Source organism: Capricornis sumatraensis, chromosome 17 (genome assembly GCF_032405125.1).
Source record: "Capricornis sumatraensis isolate serow.1 chromosome 17, serow.2, whole genome shotgun sequence".
Lineage (NCBI taxonomy): Eukaryota > Metazoa > Chordata > Mammalia > Artiodactyla > Bovidae > Capricornis > Capricornis sumatraensis.
In genome coordinates this window covers 3,897,586-3,913,202 of record NC_091085.1, presented here as the reverse complement: position 1 = coordinate 3,913,202, position 15,617 = coordinate 3,897,586, and positions in this window count along the sequence as shown.

Here is a 15,617-nt window from a genome sequence, read left to right as displayed (position 1 = left end):
AGTCTCCAGACGCCTCATCGGAAATAGGCCTCATCTCGCCTGGAAGGGAGAACTTCCTGGATTTTCTCGAGTTGCGGCAGGTGTTCTCGAGTTACGACGGGGACCTCAGGGACCCGCCCTGGTGGCCTCAGGAGAGGCCAGTCCCCATGCGAGTTGCTAGTGGCCCTCTCGGGATTCCTCTCCCGTCGATACTGGGGCCAAAAACCTTGTGTGGTGTCAGGGCCGGAACCGAGGATTTCTCTCAGGGGCTGACATGGATCTTTGGGTACTTCTGGAGTCTCCCCAGGGGAGTCAGGCCTTGTCTCGAGTCGGGGCATGCACGTGTGCTTTCCTTCCAGGCTGTAGCAGCAATGTCACGCTACCCATCGCGTGGATCAAAGGATCTGTGATTTTCCCTCGAGGCTTTCCCACAGGGCTGTCCCACGTGCCACCGTGGTGTGAGTCGATCCTCGGCGTGAAAGATGAGCCAGTGCAGGGCAAAGAGGTTCCTCTGGAATGGACTGAGACATCTGGGGGACTCTTGGAATGGTGGTACGACCATGGAGTTCCTCTCGCCTTTCCTGTTGAGAGTGCCTCCTCTTGAGATGCGACGGGAACGCCGGGAATTTTTTCCCGTTGAAAGCAGGGAAAGGATCGCTCATCTCGAGCTAGGAGGGGGAAACGGGGCTCCTCTGGATGTGGGCGGGACCATCGTGCTTCCTCTAGAGTGGAGACGGGTATGGCGGTGAACTTCTTGAGTTGCAGCAAGGGTGTGAAAGACCCTTTCGAAGTTCCAGAGTTTAGGTGTCATTAGTCTCCAGACGCCTCATCGGAAATAGGCCTCATCTCGCCTGGAAGGGAGAACTTCCTGGATTTTCTCGAGTTGCGGCAGGTGTTCTCGAGTTACGACGGGGACCTCAGGGACCCGCCCTGGTGGCCTCAGGAGAGGCCAGTCCCCATGCGAGTTGCTAGGGGGCCTATCAGGATTCCTCTCCCGTCGATACCGGGGCCAAAAACATTGTGTGGAGTCACGGCCGGAACCGAGGATTCCTCTCAGGGGCTGACATGGATCTTTGGGTACTTCTGGAGTCTCCCCATGGGAGTATGGCCTCGTCTCGAGTGGGGGCATGCACGTGCGCTTTCCTTCCAGGCTGTAGCAGCAATGTCACGCTTCCCGTGGCGTGGATCAAAGGATCTGTGGTTTTCCCTCGAGGCTTTCCCTCGAGGCTTTCCCACAGGGCTGTCCCACGTGCCACCGTGGTGTGAATCGATCCTCGGCGTGAAAGATGAGCCAGTGCAGGGCAAAGAGGTTCCTCTGGAATGGACTGAGACATCTTGGGGACTCTTGGAATGGTGGTACGACCATGGAGTTCCCCTCGCCTTTCCTGTTGAGAGTGCCTCCTCTTGAGATGCGACGGGAACGCCGGGAATTCTTTCCCGTTGAAAGCAGGGAAAGGATCCCTCATCTCGAGCTACGAGGGGGAAACGGGGCTCCTCTGGATGTGGGCGGGACCATCGTGCTTCCTCTCGAGCGGAGACGGGTGTGGCGGTGAACTTCTTGAGTTGCAGCAAGGGTGTGAAAGACCCTTTCGAAGTTCCAGAGGTTAGGTGTCATTAGTCTCCAGACGCCTAATCGGAAATAGGCCTCATCTCGCCTGGAAGGGGGAACTTCCTGGAATTTCTCGAGTTGTGGCAGGTGTTCTCGAGTTATGACGGGGACCTCAGGGACCCGCCCTGGTGGCCTCAGGAGAGGCCAGTCCCCATGCGAGTTGCTAGGGGGCCTCTCGGGATTCCTCTCCCGTCGATACCGGGGCAAAAACCTTGTGTGGAGTCAGGGCCGGAACCGAGGATTCCTCTCAGGGGCTGACATGGATCTTTGGGTACTTCTGGAGTCTCTCCAGGGGAGTCAGGCCTCGTCTCGAGTCGGGGCATGCACGTGCACTTTCCTTCCAGGCTGTAGCAGCAATGTCACGCTTCCCGTGGCGTGGATCAAAGGATCTGTGGTTTTCCCTCGAGGCTTTCCCTCGAGGCTTTCCCACAGGGCTGTCCCACGTGCCACCGTGGTGTGAGTCGATCCTCGGCGTGAAAGATGAGCCAGTGCAGGGCAAAGAGGTTCCTCTGGAATGGACTGAGACATCTGGGGGACTCTTGGAATGGTGGTACGACCATGGAGTTCCTCTCGCCTTTCCTGTTGAGAGTGCCTCCGCTTGAGATGCGACGGGAACGCCGGGAATTCTTTCCCGTTGAAAGCAGGGAAAGGATCCCTCATCTCGAGCACCGAGGGGAAAAAGGGGCTCCTCTGCATGTGGGCGGGACCATCGTGCTTCCTCTCGAGTGGAGACGGGTATGGCGGAGAACTTCTTGAGTTGCAGCAAGGGTGTGAAAGACCCTTTCAAAGTTCCAGAGGTAAGGTGTCATTAGTCTCCAGACGCCTCATCGGAAATAGGCCTCATCTCGCCTGGAAGGGAGAACTTCCTGGATTTTCTCGAGTTGCGGCAGGTGATCTTAAGTTACGACGGGGAACTCAGGGACCCGCCCTGGTGGCCTCAGGAGAGGCCAGTCCCCATGCGAGTTGCTAGGGGGCCTCTCGGGATTCCTCTCCCGTCGATACCGGGACCAAAAACCTTGAGTGGAGTCAGGGCCGGAACCGAGGATTCCTCTCAGGGGCTGACATGGATCTTTGGGTACTTCTGGAGTCTCCCCAGGGGAGTCAGGCCTCGTCTCGAGTGGGGGCATGCACGTGCGCTTTCCTTCCAGGCTGTAGCAGCAATGTCACGCTTCCCGTCACGTGGATCAAAGGATCTGTGATTTTCACTCGAGGCTTTCCCTCGAGGCTTTCCCACAGGGCTGTTCCACGTGCCACCGTGGTGTGAGTCGATCCTCGGCGTGAAAGATGAGCCAGTGCAGGGCAAAGAGTTTCCTGTGGAATGGACTGAGACATCTGGGGGACTCTTGGAATGGTGGTACGACCATGGAGTTCCTCTCGCCTTTCCTGTTGAGAGTGCCTCCTCTTGAGATGCGACGGGAACGCCGGGAATTCTTTCCCGTTCAAAGCAGGGAAAGGATCCCTCATCTCGAGCTACGAGGGGGAAACGGGGCTCCTCTGGATGTGGGCGGGACCATCGTGCTTCCTCTCGAGTGGAGACGGGTATGGCGGTGAACTTCTTGAGTTGCAGCAAGGGTGTGAAAGACCCTTTCGAAGTTCCAGAGGTTAGGTGTCATTAGTCTCCAGACGCCTCATCGGAAATAGGCCTCATCTCGCCTGGAAGGGAGAACTTCCTGGATTTTCTCGAGTTGCGGCAGGTGTTCTCGAGTTACGACGGGGACCTCAGGGACCCGCCCTGGTGGCCTCAGGAGAGGCCAGTCCCCATGCGAGTTGCTAGGGGGCCTCTCGGGATTCCTCTCCCGTCGATACCGGGGCCAAAAACCTTGTGTGGAGTCAGGGCCGGAACCGAGGATTCCTCTCAGGGGCTGACATGGATCTTTGGGTACTTCTGGAGTCTCCCCAGGGGAGTCAGGCCTCGTCTCGAGTGGGGGCATGCACGTGCACTATCCTTCCAGGCTGTAGCAGCAATGTCACGCTTCCCGTCGCGTGGATCAAAGGATCTGTGGTTTTCCCTCGAGGCTTTCCCACAGGGCTGTCCCACGTGCCACCGTGGTGTGAGTCGATCCTCGGAGTGAAAGATGAGCCAGTGCAGGGCAAAGAGGTTCCTCTGGAATGGACTGAGACATCTGGGGGACTCTTGGAATGGTGGTACGACCATGGAGTTCCTCTCGCCTTTCCTGTTGAGAGTGCCTCCTCTTGAGATGCGACGGGAACGCCGGGAATTCTTTCCCGTTGAAAGCAGGGAAAGGATCCCTCATCTCGAGCTACGAGGGGGAAACGGGGCTCCTCTGGATGTGGGCGGGACCATCGTGCTTCCTCTCTAGTGGAGACGGGTATGGCGGTGAACTTCTTGAGTTGCAGCAAGGGTGTGAAAGACCCTTTCGAAGTTCCAGAGGTTAGGTGTCATTAGTCTCCAGAGGCCTCATCGGAAATAGGCCTCATCTCGCCTGGAAGGGAGAACTTCCTGGATTTTCTCGAGTTGCGGCAGGTGTTCTCGAGTTACGACGGGGACCTCAGGGACCCGCCCTGGTGGCCTCAGGAGAGGCCAGTCCCTAGGCGAGTTGCTAGGGGGCCTCTCGGGATTCCTCTCCCGTTGATACCGGGGCCAAAAACCTTGTGTGGAGTCAGGGCCGGAACCGAGGATTCCTCTCAGGGGCTGACATGGATCTTTGGGTACTTCTGGAGTCTCCCCAGGGGAGTCAGGCCTCGTCTCGAGTGGGGGCATGCACGTGCGCTTTCCTTCCAGGCTGTAGCAGCAATGTCACGCTTCCCGTCGCGTGGATCAAAGGATCTGTGGTTTTCCCTCGAGGCTTTCCCTCGAGGCTTTCCCACAGGGCTGTCCCACGTGCCACCGTGGTGTGAGTCAATCCTGGGCGTGAAAGATGAGCCAGTGCAGGGCAAAGAGGTTCCTCTGGAATGGACTGAGACATCTGGGGGACTCTTGGAATGGTGGTACGACCATGGAGTTCCTCTCGCCTTTCCTGTTGAGAGTGCCTCCTCTTGAGATGCGACGGGAACGCCGGGAATTCTTTCCCGTTTAAAGCAGGGAAAGGATCCCTCATCTCGAGCTACGAGGGGGAAACGGGGCTCCTCTGGATGTGGGCGGGACCATCGTGCTTCCTCTCTAGTGGAGACGGGTATGGTGGTGAACTTCTTGAGTTGCAGCAAGGCTGTGAAAGACCCTTTCGAAGTTCCAGAGGTAAGGTGTCATTAGTCTCCAGACGCCTCATCGGAAATAGGCCTCATTTCGCCTGGAAGGGAGAACTTCCTGGATTTTCTCCAGTTGAGGCAGGTGTTCTCGAGTTACGACGGGGACCTCAGGGACCCGCCCTGGTGGCCTCAGGAGAGGCCAGTCCCTATGCGAGTTGCTAGGGGGCCTCTCGGGATTCCTCTCCCGTCGATACCGGGGCCAAAAACCTTGTGTGGAGTCAGGGCCGGAACCGAGGATTCCTCTCAGGGGCTGACATGGATCTTTGGGTACTTCTGGAGTCTCCCCAGGGGAGTCAGGCCTCGTCTCGAGTGGGGGCATGCACGTGCACTTTCCTTCCAGGCTGTAGCAGCAATGTCACGCTTCCCGTCGCGTGGATCAAATGATGTGTGGTTTTCCCTAGAGGCTTTCCCACAGGGCTGTCCCACGTGCCACCGTGGTGTGAGTCGATCCTCGGCGTGAAAGATGAGCCAGTGCAGGGCAAAGAGGTTCCTCTGGAATGGACTGAGACATCTGGGGGACTCTTGGAATGGTGGTACGACCATGGAGTTCCTCTCGCCTTTCCTGTTGAGAGTGCCTCCTCTTGAGATGCGACGGGAACGCCGGGAATTTTTTGCCGTTGAAAGCAGGGAAAGGATCCCTCATCTCGAGCTACGAGGGGGAAACGGGGCTCCTCTGGATGTGGGCGGGACCATCGTGCTTTCTCTCGAGTGGAGACGGGTATGGCGGTGAACTTCTTGAGTTGCAGCAAGGGTGTGAAAGACCCTTTCGAAGTTCCAGAGGTTAGGTGTCATTAGTCTCCAGACGCCTCATCGGAAATAGGCCTCATCTCGCCTGGAAGGGAGAACTTCCTTGATTTTCTCGAGTTGCGGCAGGTGTTCTCGAGTTACGACGGGGACCTCAGGGACCCGCATTGTTGGCCTCAGGAGAGGCCAGTCCCTATGCGTGTTGCTAGGGGGCCCCTCGGGATTCCTCTCCCTTCGATACCGGGGCCAAAAACCTTGTGTGGAGTCAGGGCCGGAACCGAGGATTCCTCTCAGGGACTGATATGGATCTTTGGGTACTTCTGGAGTCTCGCCAGGGGAGACAGGCCTTGTCTCGTGTGGGGGCATGCACGTGCACTTTCCTTCCAGGCTGTAGCAGCAATGTCACGCTTCCCGTCGCGTGGATCAAAGGATCTGCGGTTTTCGCTCGAGGCTTTCCCTCGAGGCTTTCCCACAGGGCTGTCCCACGTGACACCGTGGTGTGAGTCGATTCTCGGCGTGAAAAATGAGCCAGTGCAGGGCAAAGAGGTTCCTCTGGAATGGACTGAGACATCTGGGGGACTCTTGGAATGGTGGTACGACCATGGAGTTCCTCTCGCCTTTCCTGTTGAGAGTGCCTCCTCTTGAGATGCGACGGGAACGCCGGGAATTCTTTCCCGTTGAAAGCAGGGAAAGGATCCCTCATCTCGAGCTACGAGGGGGAAACGGGGCTCCTCTGGATGTGGGCGGGACCATCGTGCTTCCTCTTGAGTGGACACGGGTATGGCGGTGAACTTCTTGAGTTGCAGCAAGGGTGTGAAAGACCCTTTCGAAGTTCCAGAGGTTAGGTGTCATTAGTCTCCAGATGCCTCATCGGAAATAGGCCTCATCTCGCCTGGAAGGGAGAACTTCCTGGATTTTCTCGATTTGCGGCTGGTGTTCTCGAGTTACGACGGGGACCTCAGGGACCCGCCCTGGTGGCCTCAGGAGAGGCCAGTCCCCATGCGAGTTGTTAGGGGGCCTCTCGGGATTCCTCTCCCGTCGATACCGGGGCCAAAAACCTTGTGTGGAGTCAGGGCCGGAACCGAGGATTCCTCTCAGGGGCTGACATGGATCTTTGGGTACTTCTGGAGTCTCCCCAGGGGAGTCAGGCCTCGACTCAAGTGGGGGCATGCGCGTGCCCTTTCCTTCCAGGCTTTAGCAGCAATGTCACGCTTCCCGTCGCTTGGATCAAAGGATCTGTGGTTTTCCCTCGAGGCTTTCCCTCGAGGCTTTCCCACAGGGCTGTCCCACGTGCCACCGTGGTGTGAGTCGATCCTCGGCGTGAAAGATGAGCCAGTGCAGGGCAAAGAGGTTCCTCTGGAATGGACTGAGACATCTGGGGGACTCTTGGAATGGTGGTACGACCATGGAGTTCCTCTCGCCTTTCCTGTTGAGAGTGCCTCCTCTTGAGATGCGACGGGAACGCCGGGAATTTTTTGCCGTTGAAAGCAGGGAAAGGATCCCTCATCTCGAGCTACGAGGGGGAAACGGGGATCCTCTGGATGTGGGCGGGACCATCGTGCTTCCTCTCGAGTGGAGACGGGTATGGCGGTGAACTTCTTGAGTTGCAGCAAGGGTGTGAAAGACCCTTTCGAAGTTCCAGAGGTTAGGTGTCATTAGTCTCCAGAGGCCTCATCGGAAATAGGCCTCATCTCGCCTGGAAGGGAGAACTTCCTGGATTTTCTCGAGTTGCGGCAGGTGTTCTCGAGTTACGACGGGGACCTCAGGGACCCGCCCTGGTGGCCTCAGGAGAGGCCAGTCCCCATGCGAGTTGCTAGGGGGCCTCTCGGGATTCCTCTCCCGTCGATACCGGGGCCAAAAACCTTGTGTGGAGTCAGGGCCGGAACCGAGGATTCCTCTCAGGGGCTGACATGGATCTTTGGGTACTTCTGGAGTCTCCCCAGGGGAGTCAGGCCTCGTCTCGAGTGGGGGCATGCACGTGCACTTTCCTTCCAGGCTGTAGCAGCAATGTCACGCTTCCCGTCGCGTGGATCAAAGGATCTGTGGTTTTCCCTCGAGGCTTTCCCTCGAGGCTTTCCCACAGGGCTGTCCCACGTGCCACCGTGTTGTGAGTCGATCCTCGGCGTGAAAGATGAGCCAGTGCAGGCCAAAGAGGTTCCTCTGGAATGGACTGAGACATCTGGGGGACTCTTGGAATGGTGGTACGACCATGGAGTTCCTCTCGCCTTTCCTGTTTAGAGTGCCTCCTCTTGAGATGCGACGGGAACGCCGGGAATTCTTTCCCGTTGAAACCAGGGAAAGGATCCCTCATCTCGAGCTACGAGGGGGAAACGTGGCTCCTCTGGATGTGGGCGGGACCACCGTGCTTCCTCTCGAGTGGAGACGGGTATGGCGGTGAACTTCTTGAGTTGCAGCAAGGGTGTGAAAGACCCTTTCGAAGTTCCAGAGGTTTGGTGTCATTAGTCTCCAGAGGCCTCATCGGAAATAGGCCTCATCTCGCCTGGAAGGGAGAACTTCCTGGATTTTCTCGAGTTGCGGCAGGTGTTCTCGAGTTACGACGGGGACCTCAGGGACCCGCCCTGGTGGCCTCCGGAGAGGCCAGTCCACATGCGAGTTGCTAGGGGGCCTCTCGGGATTCCTCTCCCGTCGATACCGGGGCCAAAAACCTTGTGTGGAGTCAGGGCCGAAACCGAGGATTCCTCTCAGGGGCTGACATGGATCTTTGGGTACTTCTGGAGTCTCCCCAGGGGAGTCAGGCCTCGTCTCGAGTGGGGGCATGCACGTGCGCTTTCCTTCCAGGCTGTAGCAGCAATGTCACGCTTCCCGTCGCTTGGATCAAAGGATCTGTGGTTTTCCCTCGAGGCTTTCCCTCGAGGCTTTCCCACAGGGCTGTCCCACGTGCCACCGTGGTGTGAGTCGATCCTCGGCGTGAAAGATGAGCCAGTGCAGGGCAAAGAGGTTCCTCTGGAATGGACTGAGACATCTGGGGGACTCTTGGAATGGTGGTACGACCATGGAGTTCCTCTCGCCTTTCCTGTTGAGAGTGCCTCCTCTTGAGATGCGACGGGAACGCCGGGAATTTTTTGCCGTTGAAAGCAGGGAAAGGATCCCTCATCTCGAGCTACGAGGGGGAAACGGGGATCCTCTGGATGTGGGCGGGACCATCGTGCTTCCTCTCGAGTGGAGACGGGTATGGCGGTGAACTTCTTGAGTTGCAGCAAGGGTGTGAAAGACCCTTTCGAAGTTCCAGAGGTTAGGTGTCATTAGTCTCCAGAGGCCTCATCGGAAATAGGCCTCATCTCGCCTGGAAGGGAGAACTTCCTGGATTTTCTCGAGTTGCGGCAGGTGTTCTCGAGTTACGACGGGGACCTCAGGGACCCGCCCTGGTGGCCTCAGGAGAGGCCAGTCCCCATGCGAGTTGCTAGGGGGCCTCTCGGGATTCCTCTCCCGTCGATACCGGGGCCAAAAACCTTGTGTGGAGTCAGGGCCGGAACCGAGGATTCCTCTCAGGGGCTGACATGGATCTTTGGGTACTTCTGGAGTCTCCCCAGGGGAGTCAGGCCTCGTCTCGAGTGGGGGCATGCACGTGCACTTTCCTTCCAGGCTGTAGCAGCAATGTCACGCTTCCCGTCGCGTGGATCAAAGGATCTGTGGTTTTCCCTCGAGGCTTTCCCACAGGGCTGTCCCACGTGCCACCGTGGTGTGAGTCGATCCTCGGCGTGAAAGATGAGCCAGTGCAGGGCAAAGAGGTTCCTCTGGAATGGACTGAGACATCTGGGGGACTCTTGGAATGGTGGTACGACCATGGAGTTCCTCTCGCCTTTCATGTTGAGAGTGCCTCCTCTTGAGATGCGACGGGAACGCCGGGAATTCTTTCCCGTTGAAAGCAGGGAAAGGATCCCTCATCTCGAGCTACAAGGGGGAAACGGGGCTCCTCTGGATGTGGGCGGGACCATCGTGCTTTCTCTCGAGTGGAGACGGGTATGGCGGTGAACTTCTTGAGTTGCAGCAAGGGTGTGAAAGACCCTTTCGAAGTTCCAGAGGTTAGGTGTCATTAGTCTCCAGACGCCTCATCGGAAATAGGCCTCATCTCGCCTGGAAGGGAGAACTTCCTTGATTTTCTCGAGTTGCGGCAGGTGTTCTCGAGTTACGACGGGGACCTCAGGGACCCGCCCTGTTGGCCTCAGGAGAGGCCAGTCCCTATGCGTGTTGCTAGGGGGCCCCTCGGGATTCCTCTCCCGTCGATACCGGGGCCAAAAACCTTGTGTGGAGTCAGGGCCGGAACCGAGGATTCCTCTCAGGGACTGATATGGATCTTTGGGTACTTCTGGAGTCTCGCCAGGGGAGACAGGCCTCGTCTCGAGTGGGGGCATGCACGTGCGCTTTCCTTCCAGGCTGTAGCAGCAATGTCACGCTTCCCGTCGCGTGGATCAAAGGATCTGTGGTTTTCCCTCGAGGCTTTCCCTCGAGGCTTTCCCACAGGGCTGTCCCACGTGCCACCGTGTTGTGAGTCGATCCTCGGCGTGAAAGATGAGCCAGTGCAGGCCAAAGAGGTTCCTCTGGAATGGACTGAGACATCTGGGGGACTCTTGGAATGGTGGTACGACCATGGAGTTCCTCTCGCCTTTCCTGTTGAGAGTGCCTCCTCTTGAGATGCGACGGGAACGCAGGGAATTCTTTCCCGTTGAAAGCAGGGATGGGATCCCTCATCTCGAGCTACGAGGGGGAAACGGGGCTCCTTTGGATGTGGTCGGGACCATCGTGCTTCCTCTCGAGTGGAAACGGGTATGGTGGTGAACTTCTTGAGTTGCAGCAAGGGTGTGAAAGACCCTTTCGAAGTTCCAGAGGTTAGGTGTCATTAGTCTCCAGACGCCTCATCGGAAATAGGCCTCATCTCGCCTGGAAGGGAGAACTTCCTGGATTTTCTCGAGTTGCGGCAGGTGTTCTCGAGTTACGACGGGGACCTCAGGGACCCGCCCTGGTGGCCTCAGGAGAGGCCAGTCCCTATGCGAGTTGCTAGGGGGTCTCTCGGGATTCCTCTCCCGTCGATACCGGGGCCAAAAAGCTTGTGTGGAGTCAGGGCCGGAACCGAGGATTCTTCTCAGGGGCTGACATGGATCTTTGGGTACTTCTGGAGTCTCCCCAGGGGAGTCAGGCCTCGTCTCGAGTGGGGGCATGCATGTGCGCTTTCCTTCCAGGCTGTAGCAGCAATGTCATGCTTCCCGTCGCGTGGATCAAAGGATCTGTGGTTTTCCCTCGAGGCTTTCCCTCGAGGCTTTCCCACAGGGCTATCCCACGTGCCACCGTGTTGTGAGTCGATCCTCGGCGTGAAAGATGAGCCAGTGCAGGGCAAAGAGGTTCCTCTGAAATGGACTGAGACATCTGGGGGACTCTTGGAATGGTGGTACGACCATGGAGTTCCTCTCGCCTTTCCTGTTGAGAGTGCCTCCTCATGAGATGCGACGGGAACGCCGGGAATTCTTTCCCGTTGAAAGCAGGGAATGGATCCCTCATCTCGAGCTACGAGGGGGAAACGGGGCTCCTCTGGATGTGGGCGGGACCATCGTGCTTCCTCTCGAGTGGAGACGGGTATGGCGGTGAACTTCTTGAGTTGCACCAAGGGTGTGAAAGACCCTTTCGAAGTTCCAGAGGTTTGGTGTCATTAGTCTCCAGAGGCCTCATCGGAAATAGGCCTCATCTCGCCTGGAAGGGAGAACTTCCTGGATTTTCTCGAGTTGCGGCAGGTGTTCTCGAGTTACGACGGGGACCTCAGGGACCCGCCCTGGTGGCCTCAGGAGAGGCCAGTCCCCATGCGAGTTGCCAGGGGGCCTCTCGGGATTCCTCTCCCGTCGATACCGGGGCCAAAAACCTTGTGTGGAGTCAGGGCCGGAACCGAGGATTCCTCTCAGGGGCTGACATGGATCTTTGGGTACTTCTGGAGTCTCCCCAGTGGAGTCAGACCTCGTCTCGAGTGGGGGCATGCACGTGCGCTTTCCTTCCAGGCTGTAGCAGCAATGTCACGCTTCCCGTCGCGTGGATCAAAGGATCTGTGGTTTTCCCTCGAGGCTTTCCCTCGAGGCTTTCCCACAGGGCTGTCCCACGTGCCACCGTGGTGTGAGTCGATCCTCGGCGTGAAAGATGAGCCAGTGCAGGGCAAAGAGGTTCCTCAGGAATGGACTGAGACATCTGGGGGACTCTTGGAATGGTGGTACGACCATGGAGTTCCTCTCGCCTTTCCTGTTGAGAGTGCCTCCTCTTGAGATGCGACGGGAACGCCGGGAATTCTTTCCCGTTGAAAGCAGGGAAAGGTTCCCTCATCTCGAGCACCGAGGGGAAAACGGGGCTCCTCTGGATGTGGGCGGGACCATCGTGCTTCCTCTCGAGTGGAGACGGGAATGGCGGAGAACTTCTTGAGTTGCAGCAAGGGTGTGAAAGACCCTTTCAAAGTTCCAGAGGTTAGGTGTCATTAGTCTCCAGACGCCTCATCGGAAATAGGCCTCATCTCGCCTGGAAGGGAGAACTTCCTGGATTTTCTCGAGTTGCGGCAGGTGTTCTAAAGTTACGACGGGGAACTCAGGGACCCGCCCTGGTGGCCTCAGTAGAGGCCAGTCCCCATGCGAGTTGCTAGGGGGCCTCTCGGGATTTCTCTCCCGTCGATACCGGGGCCAAAAACCTTGAGTGGAGTCAGGGCCGGAACCGAGAATTCCTCTCAGGGGCTGACATGGATCTTTGGGTACTTCTGGAGTCTCCCCAGGGGAGTCAGGCCTCGTCTCGAGTGGGGGCATGCACGTGCGCTTTCCTTCCAGGCTGTAGCAGCAATGTCACGCTTCCCGTCACGTGCATCAAAGGATCTGTGGTTTTCCCTCGAGGCTTTCCCTCGAGGCTTTCCCACAGGGCTGTCCCACGTGCCACCGTGGTGTGAGTCGATCCTCGGCGTGAAAGATGAGCCAGTGCAGGGCAAAGAGTTTCCTCTGGAATGGACTGAGACATCTGGGGGACTCTTGGAATGGTGGTACGACCATGGAGTTCCTCTCGCCTTTCCTGTTGAGAGTGCCTCCTCTTGAGATGCGACGGGAACGCCGGGAATTCTTTCCCGTTGAAAGCAGGCAAAGGATCCCTCATCTCGAGCTACGAGGGGGAAACGGGGCTCCTCTGGATGTGGGCGGGACCATCGTGCTTCCTCTCGAGTGGAGACGGGTATGGCGGTGAACTTCTTGAGTCGCAGCAAGGGTGTGAAAGACCCTTTCGAAGTTCCAGAGGTTAGGTGTCATTAGTCTCCAGACGCCTCATCGGAAATAGGCCTCATCTCGCCTGGAAGGGAGAACTTCCTGGATTTTCTCGAGTTGCGGCAGGTGTTCTCGAGTTACGACGGGGACCTCAGGGACCCGACCTGGTGGCCTCAGGAGAGGCCAGTCCCCATGCGAGTTGCTAGGGGGCCTCTCGGGATTCCTCTCCCGTCGATACCGGGGCCAAAAACCTTGTGTGGAGTCAGGGCCGGAACCGAGGATTCCTCTCAGGGGCTGACATGGATCTTTGGGTACTTCTGGAGTCTCCCCAGGGGAGTCAGGCCTCGTCTCGAGTGGGGGCATGCACGTGCGCTTTCCTTCCAGGCTGTAGCAGCAATGTCACGCTTCCCGTCACGTGCATCAAAGGATCTGTGGATTTCCCTCGAGGCTTTCCCTCGAGGCTTTCCCACAGGGCTGTCCCACGTGCCACCGTGGTGTGAGTCGATCCTCGGCGTGAAAGATGAGCCAGTGCAGGGCAAAGAGTTTCCTCTGGAATGGACTGAGACATCTGGGGGACTCTTGGAATGGTGGTACGACCATGGAGTTCCTCTCGCCTTTCCTGTTGAGAGTGCCTCCTCTTGAGATGCGACGGGAACGCCGGGAATTCTTTCCCGTTGAAAGCAGGGAAAGGATCCCTCATCTCGAGCTACGAGGGGGAAACGGGGTACCTCTGGATGTGGGCGGGACCATCGTGCTTCCTCTCGAGTGGAGACGGGTATGGCGGTGAACTTCTTGAGTTGCAGCAAGGGTGTGAAAGACCCTTTCGAAGTTCCAGAGGTTAGGTGTCATTAGTCTCCAGAGGCCTCATCGGAAATAGGCCTCATCTCGCCTGGAAGGGAGAACTTCCTGGATTTTCTCGAGTTGCGGCAGGTGTTCTCGAGTTACGACGGGGACCTCAGGGACCCGCCCTGGTGGCCTCAGGAGAGGCCAGTCCCCATGCGAGTTGCTAGGGGGCCTCTCGGGATTCCTCTCCCGTCGATACCGGGGCCAAAAACCTTGTGTGGAGTCAGGGCCGGAACCGAGGATTCCTCTCAGGGGCTGACATGGATCTTTGGGTACTTCTGGAGTCTCCCCAGTGGAGTCAGACCTCGTCTCGAGTGGGGGCATGCACGTGCGCTTTCCTTCCATGCTGTAGCAGCAATGTCACGCTTCCCGTCGCGTGGATCAAAGGATCTGTGGTTTTCCCTCGAGGCTTTCCCTCGAGGCTTTCCCACAGGGCTGTCCCACGTGCCACCGTGGTGTAAGTCGATCCTCGGCGTGAAAGATGAGCCAGTGCAGGGCAAAGAGCTTCCTCTGGAATGGACTGAGACATCTGGGGGACTCTTGGAATGGTGGTACGACCATGGAGATCCTCTCGCCTTTCCTGTTGAGAGTGCCTCCGCTTGAGATGCGACGGGAACGCCGGGAATTCTTTCCCGTTGAAAGCAGGGAAAGGATCCCTCATCTCGAGCACCGAGGGGAAAACGGGACTCCTCTGGATGTGGGCGGGACCATCGTGCTTCCTCTCGAGTGGAGACGGGTATGGCGGAGAACTTCTTGAGTTGCAGCAAGGGTGTGAAAGACCCTTTCAAAGTTCCAGAGGTTAGGTGTCATTAGTCTCCAGACGCCTCATCGGAAATAGGCCTCATCTCGCCTGGAAGGGAGAACTTCCTGGATTTTCTCGAGTTGCGGCAGGTGTTCTTAAGTTACGACGGGGAACTCAGGGACCCGCATTGTTGGCCTCAGGAGAGGCCAGTCCATATGCGTGTTGCTAGGGGGCCCCTCGGGATTCCTCTCCCGTCGATACCGGGGCCAAAAACCTTGTGTGGAGTCAGGGCCGGAATCGAGGATTCCTCTCAGGGACTGATATGGATCTTTGGGTACTTCTGGAGTCTCGCCAGGGGAAACAGGCCTTGTCTCGTGTGGGGGCATGCACGTGCACTTTCCTTCCAGGCTGTAGCAGCAATGTCACGCTTCCCGTCGCGTGGATCAAAGGATCTGCGGTTTTCGCTCGAGGCTTTCCCTCGAGGCTTTCCCACAGGGCTGTCCCACGTGACACCGTGGTGTGAGTCGATTCTCGGCGTGAAAAATGAGCCAGTGCAGGGCAAAGAGGTTCCTCTGGAATGGACTGAGACATCTGGGGGACTCTTGGAATGGTGGTACGACCATGGAGTTCCTCTCGCCTTTCCTGTTGAGAGTGCCTCCTCTTGAGATGCGACGGGAACGCCGGGAATTCTTTCCCGTTGAAAGCAGGGAAAGGATCCCTCATCTCGAGCTACGAGGGGGAAACGGGGCTCCTCTGGATGTGGGCGGGACCATCGTGCTTCCTCTTGAGTGGACACGGGTATGGCGGTGAACTTCTTGAGTTGCAGCAAGTGTGTGAAAGACCCTTTCGAAGTTCCAGAGGTTAGGTGTCATTAGTCTCCAGACGCCTCATCGGAAATAGGCCTCATCTCGCCTGGAAGGGAGAACTTCCTGGATTTTCTCGATTTGCGGCTGGTGTTCTCGAGTTACGACGGGGACCTCAGGGACCCGCCCTGGTGGCCTCAGGAGAGGCCAGTCCCCATGCGAGTTGTTAGGTGGCCTCTCGGGATTCCTCTCCCGTCGCTACCGGGGCCAAAAACCTTGTGTGGAGTCAGGGCCGGAACCGAGGATTCCTCTCAAGGGCTGACATGGATCTTTGGGTACTTCTGGAGTCTCCCCAGGGGAGTCAGGCCTCGACTCGAGTGGGGGCATGCGCGTGCGCTTTCCTTCCAGGCTTTAGCAGCAATGTCACGCTTCCCGTCGCTTGGATCAAAGGATCTGTGGTTTTC